General features: G+C 43.6%; 1 pseudogene; it reads left to right on the plus strand.

Moving 5' to 3' along the window:
- Nucleotides 1–12,837: 12,837 nt before the first annotated feature.
- On the plus strand, nt 12,838–12,958 carry LOC134940044 (5S ribosomal RNA; annotated as a pseudogene).
- Nucleotides 12,959–14,347: the final 1,389 nt, after the last annotated feature.

Below are 14,347 nucleotides of genomic sequence, written 5' to 3' on the forward strand. Positions count from 1 at the left end.
CCTACTGGTGTGCGCCAGGATTCTCTTCTCATGCGGGTAAGAGAGCAATGACATGTCTTACTTGCTTGAGGAAGAATATTGGAAAGTCAATACCAACAGAACCATCCCATATCCCTCCGACAGACGGCCCTTTTCAGGTAATACAAATTGATTTCATACAGTTACCACCCTGTAGGAATTTAAAATATGTGTTAGTCTGTATTGATGTGTTTTCCAATTGGGTAGAAGCGTTCCCTGCTGCCACAAATACTGCTACGTTCACTGCAAAGAAAATTGTGCAGGAATTTGTGTGTAGATATGGTATCGCTAGAATAATTGAAAGCGATAGGGGTACCCATTTTACAGGTGAAGTCTTTCAGGTTATGTGCAAACTGATGGGAATTAATAGCAAGCTGCATACTCCGTACCGCCCACAGGCGAGTGCGAAGGTGGAGAGAGTGAACAGCACTATTAAGAACAAGCTGAGCAAAGTGATGGCTGAGACTGGATTGTTGTGGCCAGAAGCTTTGCTACTAGTATTGTACAGCATCAGAACCACTCCCAGGTCCCCCCTTAACCTATCACCCTTTGAGATTCTTTTTGGTCGACAACCCCGTGTAATGATAGACCCCCAGGATGATTTGAAATGCAATAACGAAGTGACTGTAAAATATTTGGTTAAGATGAGCCAGCAGCTGAGGAAACAAAATAGAAATCTAAAGCTGGTGATTCCTGACCTGCCAAACAGTAATTGCCATGACATTGAACCTGGGGATTATGTAATGATTCGAAATTTTCTAAGCTCAGGTTGCCTCATTGACAGGTGGGAAGGACCGTACCAAGTCTTACTAACCAGCACGACAGCATTAAAGATTGCCAAAAGAGAGACTTGGGTCCACTTGTCCCACTGTAAGAAGGTCGCTGACCCAGAGAGAACCCGTGACAAAGAGCAGAGTGTAGAGAACATCGTATCACTGGAGTGTATGTTCCGGGAAGGTTGAGAGGCAGGACTGTTGTCACGGCACCTGAGCGCGGAGAACAACAAGACCAGAGGCGGTTGTCACACCAATTTTTCTTTTTTTACATTATTTTCTCCATCTCCCACTACCCTCCTTCTCTCCTTCCCTTTCTCCCCCTTCTTGTTTCCCTTCTCTTCCTTTAACAAGATGGACTTACCCCAAGATACTGCGTTCTGGGTTTTCCTGTTATTCCTGTTTTTGGCCAGGACAGTCTGTTTCGGTGAGGGTCCCAGAGAGGTCGAGAAAGGATCTGGAATGGGTTCTGATGGCGAGGATGGATTTGTAGAATCTCAAGAGCAACACATCACTCGAGCAAAGGCGGGTATCAGAAAACGATCTGGTAGTCAGGGAGCTCGGAGGCACTGTGAAGGGTTATTGGCTGAGGAAAATTGCATTTGTAGGAATTCTGAGAACATAGTTGAGGATGGGTGCATCCAGAGATGTCAGTCCAGCCTTAATATCAACATGGACCGTCATCCATTGAGTGATTACCACTCACTAGTGGGTAAGGTCTTAAATCAGAGAGAATGCTGGGTGTGCTCACAAGTACCTCAAGGTCAGAGCAAGTCAGGATTAGTACTGTACCCTTTAGCAATAGATGAGGTACTCGAATTACGGGGTGGGAGACCGGTGGACAAGAAATTAAATATTTCTAGGCCCCCTAGTTTGAAGCTCCACCAATATCATGTAGATAGATCCTTAGTGTGTTTGAACATTTCCAATTTCCGAAAACCAGGAAATTGGGAGGTGACATGGAACAACCAGACCATGGCCTTTTCACACAGAGCTGATAGGATACCCATAGACTCTGAACTTGTACGCCAAATAGCCAACAGTGGAAGGTATTTTCGGTATAGGTATACTCGAGGAAGCAAGACCATGTGGGTTGGAGAAGTATGACCAGGGTACTGTGCTCATATCATACAGCCTGATACTTGTACTGAACAGATGGGAGAACTAGGGATTGAGTTTTTCACTTGGAAAGTTTGTAATATGGTAATGTCGATTTCTGTCCCATATGTTCTCCCCGATGATGCCTATTTCATATGTGGGAGGAAGACGTATAAATGGCTTGCCCCAAACTCAGAGGGATTGTGTTATGTTGGAAGAGTGTTGCCAGAGGTCATGACCATAACCCATGATTAGATGAAAGATGTTCACCGCAGTGCTCAGGCTCCTTATACTCATACTCACTATGAACACATCGTCAAGAGACACCTCATAGATAGGACAGAGCAAGTAGCCTCTGATTTGATCCACGAATCCACCAGGATTCAATTCCTTCTCGCATTAGACATCACCCGTACTACCAGAGGAATTATAAATTATAAGTATATCCATGCGCCAGCGAACCTGATAGATAATATCACTGAGATGTATGACGACACCTTCAGGTATACGGGTAGGGAGTTGCAAGCTTACAAGACAGAACTGATCCAGCATAGGATGGTCCTCAATTATATCACAGCCGTGACGGGTGGGTACTGTGTCACTTTGGCAACTCAATATGGTATTTGGAAAACAGAAAATTGGAAACCGCACTGGTGGAGGGGGCGGAAGAGGAAGAAGAGGACAACAACAATGGGATTTCTCACCCCCTCTGACCCGAAACACCCAGAGGAGATGACAACCACCAATCTGCTGACCATCGGGGAAAATAAACAACATGACAATAAACTCAAAATTATTAATCTTTCCGAGCACTCACTCACAGACGCACAGAAATCTATACTGAGTAAAGGCCTGACATTCTCTCCCACAGGGCATTTTGAAAGGTTCAGATGGGAAAAGGACTTGAAACTATTCGGGAGGAAATTATTACTGACAAAACTTTATAGCAATAAAACAACTCCCATCACAACAAGGGGAGAAACCTCTGAGACAGAGGAATCTATAACCTCGGAGATAGAGGAGTCCGCAACCTTAGATCTTCAAGCAATGGAGGAAGAGGCACTAGCTGCACTACATGAATTAGAACAAGACCAATATGTGCCAAATTATATGGACCACAGACCTCCTATCAGACCTGCTATTAAGAAGAAATCTACATATTTCCCACCTGAACACATATGCCCAGAAGTTCAGGTATTTCAGAAATTGGTGGCAAAGGAATTTGATTTAATCCATACCAATAAGAAATATTCCCGTCAATCGAATATGACGTATCAAGAAAGACAGGCCATGAGGGAGATACAAACATGGCAGGATGTCGTAATAAAGCCCTCTGATAAAGGGGGTAACATTGTGATTTGGCCTAAAAAGGATTACACTAGAGAAGCACTACGACAATTGGAATCCACTGATTGTTACAAAAGGATACTTTTGAACCCCTTGGGCAACTACATATTGGTCTACTCTAAGATCATTACTCAGGCTCAAGAACAAGGGACGATTACAAGACATGAATATGAATACTTACAAGTACAGAATCCAAAAATTCCTACTTATTACATGTTGCCAAAAGTACACAAAAATATTCTTAACCCACCTGGAAGACCGATAGTATCGGGCATAGGAGGACTAACGGAAAAAGCTAGCATCTTTTTGGACTTGCACCTCAGACATCTCGTGCTTGGTCTCCCCTCATACATACAAGACACAGCAGATATACTTAGGAAACTGCATGATGTAAAACTGGAGGACAATCAATACCTAGTATCATTAGATGTAGAAGCACTTTATACCTCCATTGGCCACACGGAAGGTATAGCAGCAGTCGAATACTTTTTACACGCCGAAGGCTGGGAAGAATTTCATACCTTTTTGATCAAACTGCTGCATTTTGTACTGTACTACAATTTCTTCGTATTTAATGACAGATTTTACCTCCAAACGCGAGGCACAGCCATGGGTGCGGCCTGTGCACCTACCTATGCCAACATCTTTTTAGGATGGTGGGAGAGAGAATTCATCTTCAAAGACACCAATGATGAGTTTACATCTAATATCATTATGTGGACCAGATATATAGATGATATCTTCATGATATGGGAAGGGGACCTACAATTATTACATCAGTTCATAGAGTGTCTCAATAACAACAATCTCAATCTCCGTCTAACTCACAATATCAGTCAGACGGAATTACCATTTCTGGATCTAATGATCTATAAGGACCCAGAGGGAATGATAGCTACAAGCCTGTATCGTAAAACAACAGCGACAAATACCCTGCTGCATCAGACGAGTTCACACTTCCATCCCACCATAGAAAACATACCGAAAGGAGAATTTCTGCGTCTTCGCAGGAATTGCTCAGATGATCATAATTTCAAAAAACAAAGTACAGAACTGGCCCAACGACTACGCGAAAGAGGATACAGTAATACCTCAATAAAAAAAGCATCACGTAATGCACAAATTACCTCGAGGGATAACATCATCTTTAAGAAGAAAGAGACAGCACACAATACAAATATCATTAGATTTGTGGGCAACTACTGCCAAAAATGGAAGGAGGTAAGTGCAGCAATACAAAAACATTGGCATGTATTACATGCTGACTCAGATTTATCGGAAAAACTTGGCTCACGTGTCTCCATGAGCTGGCGGAGGTCTAGAAACCTGAAAGACCAATTGGTACAAAGCCATTTTCAAAGAACACTCACCAAGAAAAGCATTACAACAGGAACATACCCCTGTGGTAAATGCAAAGCTTGCAGACACATTGAAACGGTGAAGGAAGTAAAGGACAAATATGGGACAGAATTTAAAATCAATGATTATATGAATTGTCTAACTGAAGGAGTCATTTACTGCATCAAATGCAGCTGTGACAAAAAATACGTGGGCATTACAACTCGCCCACTGAAACAACGTGTCCTAGAACACATTGGGACTATACGTAATGCTATCTCTGACAAAACAAAGATGAAACCACTCACTACAGTAGCTCGCCACTTTTACCAACACCATGATAATAGATGGGAAGAACTTAGGGTCTTCGGACTTGAAAAAATCAAACTTGGAATCCGTGGGGGCAGTTTGACAGACACCCTACTGAGGAAAGAATGTGAGTGGATTTTTAAACTAGGTACTATCCACCCTTTTGGCATGAATGAAAACATCAATTATGGGGTCTTTTTAAATTGAAATAGCAATCCCATTGTCTAGACACTTTTCATAAAATTGTTTTCCTTTATCTCCCTCCTCCCCTCCCCCCTTTCTCCCTCCCCCCCCCCAAGTCTTCTTTCAATTATTTTAAAATCAATTACTCTCGTCACACTCAATTGGTATCACTACACTAATCTGCGGCCTTTGTAGTGCACTAAATGATTATTTATGACTATACAGTTTTAATATCATTATATTTTTAACTTTTTCCCCCCCTTTTTCCGTCACATATAATTTTAACCCCCCCTCTTTTTTCGTCACATAATTTAGCACCATGGGCTCACATTGATATTGCTTCACTCAATTCCATGTACATGCACATGCATAAGAAATAGTGGATATGCATGTACATGGTCCCCATTTTAGATTAACATTTTATCACAATGCCCTCTTAACATCGTAGCACAATTTTTTCAAACCAACTCTACTTACATTTTATTTCTTATTTATATTTATTATTATTAGTATTATTATTTTTATTAATTTTATAATGTTATTTTATCTATATTTATATTTATATTTATATAATATCAATTTATACACTATTATAAACTTATGTATTGCACATCATCATATAATACACTTTAGTTTATTAATAACAGTCACTACCACATACCAATAATAATTGGTTTTTAAACATCTATATATGTGTATGTGTATTATATATATACACATATAATAAATTAATTAATTTTCCCTATAAATTTTCCTCTCCGATAAAAATAAGAAATAAAAATAAAAATGAAAACAAAAATATAATTTCTTCACAATTAATAAATTATATAGCAACGGTTAGAAATACACCTAGTTCTGCACATAGAATCTGCACTTTTTACCCAAATAATTATTTTAATAATTTATTAAATTGTTTATCTACACTCATACAATTGTATATTTATACCTACATCCTTACATCCTAATTTATTTGGTTTTAATTTATACTATTCCCTGATTTCCAATCTCAGCATCACTCTGAACTAGTCTTATCAGCTCTTTTTACAAGTAATTCTTATGATCGTCCGTCAATAAACACTGATTGGTCCTCTCTACTGTCAATCATGACATATCATCCAATGGGAACTAACTGACCGATAAACAATATGATAGGTCAGAATACGCATCAATCCCCTGCTGAGAACCAATCAGGAAACAGGACTACTGCTATAAGAACAATCAAGGGTCAGAATCCACTAACGCCCTGTGACCAAGCTATCTTGCGAAACGTACGTCAGGAAGAAGGAAGAGAGGCAACGACCTCACGGTCACGTGGTGCGCACACGTGACCGCAACTAGCCGATCACGGTAAAGTTCGTCGCTACGGGAACCAGCCTAACAGGAAGAACAGTGCGGCCGGAGCACAGCAGCAGGCAATACGCGGGCAGACGCGGCCAGCACCTTCCATCAGGATCTCCCCTAACATTTCTCCTATACAAGTAGGATAATACACAATGAATGTACACCTGGATTAGGTAATATCTTGACACATGCACTTTTTCCTCTCTGTGCACGATAAATCCATATCCACGTGGCACAGAGATCACTTTATCATATGCATGAGTGACAGATAAAACATTATCAGTAAGTAAACAAGTGCTTATTTGCTACCAAAACAACGGATGCTGAGGCATCTACTATCTTTGGGAGCCTATCAAACACCTAAATGTTTTTTCTCTGTGTGTAATGCAGAAATCCATGCTTTTTTGAAAACACCTAATTGATGATATATGTGGTACATTTTCTGTCGTGTTGTTTCCCCGCTGCCTGAAGGTGATTCATGGTGGGGCATTAGAGCTGGAGATGTCACTGTTTATGATATATCTTACTGCATAATCCACAGTGTATGTTTGATACATCTATTTTGAAATTTTGGAGACCAAATTTGGAGGCCTCCCTCTCTGCATAATTTAGAATTAGTCTCACTTGATATTCTTAAACATCTGTGCAGAATAGATGCTTCTTCTACTTGTACTGCGACTACTTTAACCGTGAATATTTATATGGGTATCTGAATTTTGTGTTATAATTTTTTGTTATATCTATAAAAAAATAAGAATTTACTTACCGATAATTCTATTTCTCGTAGTCCGTAGTGGATGCTGGGGACTCCGTCAGGACCATGGGGAATAGCGGGCTCCGCAGGAGACAGGGCACATCTAAAAAGCTTTTTAGGTCACATGGTGTGTACTGGCTCCTCCCCCCATGACCCTCCTCCAAGCCTCAGTTAGGTACTGTGCCCGGACGAGCGTACACAATAAGGAAGGATCTTGAATCCCGGGTAAGACTCATACCAGCCACACCAATCACACCGTACAACTTGTGATCTGAACCCAGTTAACAGTATGATAACAAAACGAAGTAGCCTCCGAAAAGATGGCTCACAACAATAGTAATAACCCGATTTTTGTAACAATAACTATGTACAAGCATTGCAGACAATCCGCACTTGGGATGGGCGCCCAGCATCCACTACGGACTACGAGAAATAGAATTATCGGTAAGTAAATTCTTATTTTCTCTAACGTCCTAGTGGATGCTGGGGACTCCGTCAGGACCATGGGGATTATACCAAAGCTCCCAAACGGGCGGGAGAGTGCGGATGACTCTGCAGCACCGAATGAGAGAACTCCAGGTCCTCCTTAGCCAGAGTATCAAAATTTGTAAAATTTTACAAACGTGTTCTCCCCTGACCACGTAGCTGCTCGGGAAAGTTGTAATGCTGAGACTCCTCGGGCAGCCGCCCAGGATGAGCCCACCTTCCTTGTGGAATGGGCATCTACATATTTCGTCTGTGGCAGGCCTGCCACAGAATGTGCAAGCTGAATTGTACTACAAATCCAGCGTGCAATAGACTGCTTAGAAGCATGAGCACCCAGCTTGTTGGGTGTATACAGTATAAACAGCAAGTCAGACTTTCTGACTCCAGCCGTCCTAACTATATATATATATATATATATATATTTTTAGGGCCCTGACCACGTCTAGTAACTTGGAGTCCTCCAAGTCCCTAGTAGCCGCAGGCACCACAAGAGGTTGTTTCAGGTGAAAACGCTGACACCCCTTTATGAAGAAACTGGAGACGAGTCCCAGTTCTGTCCTGTTCAAATGGAAAATTTTAATATGGGCTTTTGTAAGACAAAGCCGCCCATTCTGACAATCGCCTGGCCGAGGCCAGGGCTAACAACATGGTCACTTCCCATGTGAGATATTTGTCAACAGCATGGTCACTTTCCATGTGAGATATTTCAAATCCACAGATTTGAGCGGTTCAAACCAATATGATTTTAAGAAATCCCAACACTATGTTGAGATCTCACGGTGCCCCTAGGGGCACAAAAAAGCTGTATATGCAATACATCCTTTACAATCTGGACTTCAGGAACTGAAGTCAATTCTTTCTGGAAGAAAATCTACAGGGCCGAAATTTAAATGTTAATGAACCCCAGTTTGAGGTCCAAAACACTCCTGTTTTCAGGAAGTGTAGAAATCGACCTAGTTGAATTTCCGTCGTGGAGCCTTCCTGGCCTCACCCACGCAACATATTTTCACCACATGTGGTGATGACGTTGTGCGGTCACCTCCTTCCTGGCTTTGACCAGGGTAGGTATGACCTCTTATGGAATGCCTTTTCCCTTCAGGAACCGGCATTCAACCGCCATGCCGTCCAACGCAGCCGCGGTAAGTCTTGGAATAGACATGGTACTTGCTGAATCAAGTCCCTCTCAGCTCCCCAGGCCCTTAGTCCTCTGTGAGCATTTCTTGAAGTTCCGGGTACCAAGTCCCTCTTGGCCAATCCGGAGCCACTAGTATAGTTCATACTCCTCTATGTCTTATAATTCTCAATACCCTGGTTATGAGAAACAGAGGAGGGAACACATACACAGACTGGTACACCCACGGTGTTACCAGAACATCCACAGCTATCGCCTGAAGGTCTCATGACCTGGCGGAATACCTGTCCCGTTTTTTGTTCGGGCGGGACGCCGTCATGTCCACCTTTGGTCTTTGCCAACGGTCCACAATCATGTTGAAAAACTTCCCTATGAAGTTTCCACTCTCCCGGGTGGAGGTCATGCCTGCTGAGGAAGTCTGCTTCCCAGTCGTCCACTCCCGGAAAGAACACTGCTGACAGTGCTATCACATGATTTTCCGCCTAGCGAAAAATCCTTGCAGTTTTCACTGCCCTCCTGCTTCTTGTGCCGCCCTTCTGTTTACGTGGGCGACTGCCGTGATGTTATCCCACTGGATCAATACCGGCTGACCTTGAAGCAGAGGTCTAGCTAAGTTTAGAGCATTATAAATTTGCTCTAAGCTTATTTATGCGGAGAGAATTCTCCAGACTTAATCACACTTCCCTGGAAATTTTTTCCCTGTGTGACTGTTCCCCAGCCTCTCAGGCTGGCCTCCGTGGTCACCGGCATCCAATCCTGAATGCCGAATCTGCGGCCCTCTAGAAGATGAGCACTCTGTAATCACCACAGGAGAGACACCCTTTTCCTTGGATATAGGGTTATCCGCTGATGCATCTGAGGATGAGATCCGGACCATTTGTCCAGCAGATCCCACTGAAGAGTTCTTGCGGGAAATCTGCCGAATGGAATTGCTTCGTAATAAGCCACCATTTTTACCAGGACTCTTGTGCAATGATGCACTGACACTTTTCCTGGTTTTAGGAGGATCCCGATTAGCTCGGATAACTCCCTGGTTTTCTCCACTGGGAGAAACACGTTTTTCTGGACTGTGTCCAGAATCTTCCCTAGGAACAGTAGACGTGTCGTCGGAAAAAGCTGCGATTTTGGAATATTTAGAATCCACTCGTGCTGTCGTAGAACTACTTAAGATAGTGCTACTCCGACCTCCAACTGTTCTCTGGACCTTGCCCTTATCAGGAAAGCGTCCATGTTTCTTTTATGAAAAATCCTCATTCCGGCCATTACCTTGGTAAAGACCCGGGGCGCCGTGGACAATCCAAACGGCAGCGTCTGAACTGATAGTGACAGTTCTGTACCAGGAACCTGAAGTACCCTTGGTGAGAAGGGCAAATTTGGACCTGTAGGTAAACGTCCCTGATATCCAGTGACATCATATCGTCCCCTTCTTCCTGGTTCGCTATCACTGCTCCGAGTGACTCCATCTTGATTTGAACGCTTGTATGTAAGTGTTCAAATATTTCAGATCTCACCGAGCCGGTTGGCTTTAGTACCACAATATAGTGTGGAATACTACCCCCTTCCTTGTTGTAAGAAGGGTACTTTGATTATCACCTGCTGGGAATACAGCCTGTGAATTGTGTGAGGGGGAGACGTCTCGAATTTCCAATGTACACCTGGGATATTACATGTAGGATCCCGGAGTTCCCTTGCGAGTGTTGCTGAAACTCTTGAGATGACCCCCTACCGCACCTGAGTCCGCTTGTACGGCCCCAGCGTTATGCTGCGGACTTGGCAGAAGCCGTGAGGAGCTTCTGTTCCTGGGAATGAGCTGCTTGCTGCAGTCTTCTTCCCTTTCCTCTCCCCCTGGGCAGATATGACTGGCCTTCGCCCGCCTGCCCGTATGGGGACGAAAGGACTGAGACTGAAAAGACTGTGTCCTTTTCTGCCAATATGTGACTCGGGGTAACAAAAGGTGGATTTTTCAGCTGTTGCCATGGCCACCAGGTCCAATGGACCGCCCCTTTATACGGCAATACTTCCATATGCCGTCTGGAATCTGCCTCACCTGACCACTGTCGTGTCTTCGTCTGGCAGATATGTACATCACATTTACTCTTGATGCCAGAATGCAAATATGCCTCTGCGCATCACACATATATAGAAATGCATCCTTAAAATGCTCTATAGACAATAAAATCCTGTCCCTGTCAAGGGTATCAAAATTTTCAGTCAGGAAATCCGACCAAGCCCCCTCAGCGCTGCACATCCAGGCTGAGGCGATTGCTGGTCGTAGTATAACACCAGTATGTGTGTATATACTGTTATGATATTTTCCAGCTTCCTATCAGCTGGCTCCTTGAGGGCGGCCGTATCTGGAAACGGTAACGCCATGTTTTTTATAAGCGTGTGAGCGCCTTGTCCACCCTAAGGTGTGTTTTCCAACTCGCCCTTACTACTGGCGGGAAAAAGGGTATACCGCCCATAACTTTCTGTCGGAGGAACCCCACGTATCATCACACACTTCATTTAATTTATCTGATTCAGGCAAAACTACAAGTAGTTTATTCCCACCCTACAAAATACCCTTATTTGTGGTACTTGTGGTATCAGAAATACGTAACACCTCCTTCATTGCCCTTAACATGTAACTTGTGGCCCTAAAGGAAAAATACGTTTGTTTCTTCACCGTCGACACTGGGGTCAGTGTCCGTGTCAGTGTCTGTCGACCGACTGAGGTAAATGGGCGTTTTTACAAGCCCCTGACGGTGTCTGAGACGCCTGGACCGATACTAATTTGTCCGCCGGCTGTCTCATGTCGTCAACCGGCTTGCAGCGTGTTGACATTATCACGTAATTCCATAAGTAAGCCATCCATTCTGGTGTCGACTCCCTAGAGAGTGACATCACCATTACAGGCAATTTTCTCCGTCTCCTCACCAACATTTTCCTCATACATGTCGACACACACGTACCGACCTACAGCACACACATACAGGGAATGCTCTGATAGAGGACAGGACCCACTAGCCCTTTGGGGAGACAGAGGGAGAGTTTGCCAGCACACACCAAAAGCGCCATAATGTATATAACAACCCTAGAAGGTGTTGTTTCTATATATGGGCTCTTAATATATAATTATATCGCCAATTAATGCCCCCCTTCTCTTTAACCCTGTTTCTGTAGTGCAGGGGAGAGTGGGAGCCTTCCTCACCAGCGGAGCTGGTCAGGAAAATGGCGCTGAGTGCTGAGGAGAATAAGCTCCGCCCCTTTCACGGCGGGCTTTTCTCCCGGTTATTAGGAAAACTGGCCTGGGTTAAATACATACATATAGCCTTAATGGCTATATGTGATGTATTTATTTGCCAAATAGGTATTTATATTGCTGCCCAGGGCGCCCCCAGCAGCGCCCTGCACCCTCCGTGACCGTGTCAGTGAGCCGTGTAGCAACAATGGCGCACAGCTGCAGTGCTGTGCGCTACCTCTCTGAAGACTGTGAAGTCTTCTGCCGCCTGTTTCCGGACCTCCGTTCTGCCGTCTTTCTTCAGCGTCTGTAAGGGGGATCGGCGGCGCGGCTCCGGGACGAACCCCAGGCTGACCTGTGTTCCGACTCCCTCTGGAGCTCAGTGTCCAGTAGCCTAAAACTTCAATCCTCCTGCACGCAGGTGAGTTGCAAGTCTCTCCCCTAAGTCCCTCGTTGCAGTGATCCTGTCGCCAGCAGGAATCACTGATTAGAAACCTAAAAAAAAAACTTTACTAAACAGCTCCTTAAGAGAGCCATCCAGTTTGCACCCTTCTCGGACGGGCACAAAAACCTAACTGAGGCTTGGAGGAGGGTCATGGGGGGAGGAGCCAGTACACACCATGTGACCTAAAAAGCTTTTTAGATGTGCCCTGTCTCCTGCGGAGCCCGCTATTCCCCATGGTCCTGACGGAGTCCCCAGCATCCACTAGGACGTTAGAGAAAAACTCCTGATTCTTTTTCATCAGCTGCATAGACACCTGTGGTCTACACAATATCGCAAATTGGCTCCTATCTGTGCCCAATTAGGACACAGTGTGACAAGGGTAAGCATAAGGTCTGCGGTCATACCCCACTGGAGATGCCCAATCTCATCTGATCTTGGAAGCCAAGCAGTGGAGGGCCGGTTTAAGTACTTGGATGGGAGACCACCAAGGAACACCCTGGTACTGCAAATATTTGCTACCCTTTCTGTCACTAAAATAGAGCACTGACTCACTTATCGGTCATGACCTATGATTCAACTACCTGCTAGGATTCAATTCCCAGTTGGGATATACAGCAGTTTTCAAATGATGGTCATATATATATACATCGAATAAGCAATTTTTTGACCACAGGCTGTCCTATAGTTGGTGTGTCTGTTTCACAAATGTACAGAGTTACCCATCTCGGCCTATATTAGGTATTTGTACCTTGTAAGCTACAAACAATTTCTTTATATTTTCGCAACGTCACCATTTAAACAAATATCGGCGCTCATTGAACTCCTCAGTAATTAATTTTTTAACGAGAATTATTAAAGTATTGTATTTTAGTTAGTTATTGTGACAGTCAGTCATACAATATTATCTGTATATGAGTGCTTCCCAAAAAGAGTCTTCTTTCTTCTCTTTTTTTCCATGTTTACAACTCAATATGGTGTAAAGTACTGCACGTATATTACAAAAAGCACTGACGACCCCACAGAGATTATCGATCAAAAGTTGGATGATATATTGCAGTTGAAGTGGGAGTTCCGGAGGAGACACAACCTTACCCTGACTGCTATGAGTAATGAACTGACCGGCTGGGTCTCATGGTTGAACCCACGAAATTGGTTCTCAGGATTAGGAGAGTGGGCTCAAAATGTTATTATGAGTGTGGGAAAGTTTCTCCTTTGTATCCTGGGAGTCGTCATAATTATTGGCTTGATATTTAGGTGTGTTCGAATTCTAACGCGGCGCAAGCACGGCACAAAATTGATGAGTCTAAGGAGCGGGGGCATTGTTACAGCAGCAGATTTAATTTATGACCCATCCATAGAGACAGTGTTTTGATAAGGATTGCAAATGAATTCCATGGCCTGTTTCTTTCACCCGTTTTTCCTTTGTCTCCCCCTCTGCCCAGATACACCGATCCGGAAAAGACATCGACTACACCCAAGAATGATAACGAAAATGTTATGTGAATGTGTTTTAGATATGTGTCTTATCTTCATCTCTACAACCTTCAGTTAATGACACACATAGTCCACAGGTGATATCCACATATACTAGCACTCACATATGTTCCCCCTCCATGTATCTTCAACTAAATGTGCACCCCATTTGTTGGAACAAGAAGCCGAAAAGAGCTCGGTAGTGTTTGTTGGCCCACTTACAGACCCTTACGGGATAAGAAGGATTTAATGTATACTTCGCAATACCTCGAAGCTTATCTAGAACATATACGGCACAATGAAACATGCCCCTCAGACTTGGATTCATACATACATGCTTTTTACTATCCCACTAGGTCATACATTTCCCGCCTACAACTCTCCTCCTACCATCCAATCGTTTGTAGATATTGTATTGATATTTTTC

Source organism: Pseudophryne corroboree, chromosome 1 (assembly GCF_028390025.1).
Source record: "Pseudophryne corroboree isolate aPseCor3 chromosome 1, aPseCor3.hap2, whole genome shotgun sequence".
In the NCBI taxonomy this organism is placed as follows: domain Eukaryota; kingdom Metazoa; phylum Chordata; class Amphibia; order Anura; family Myobatrachidae; genus Pseudophryne; species Pseudophryne corroboree.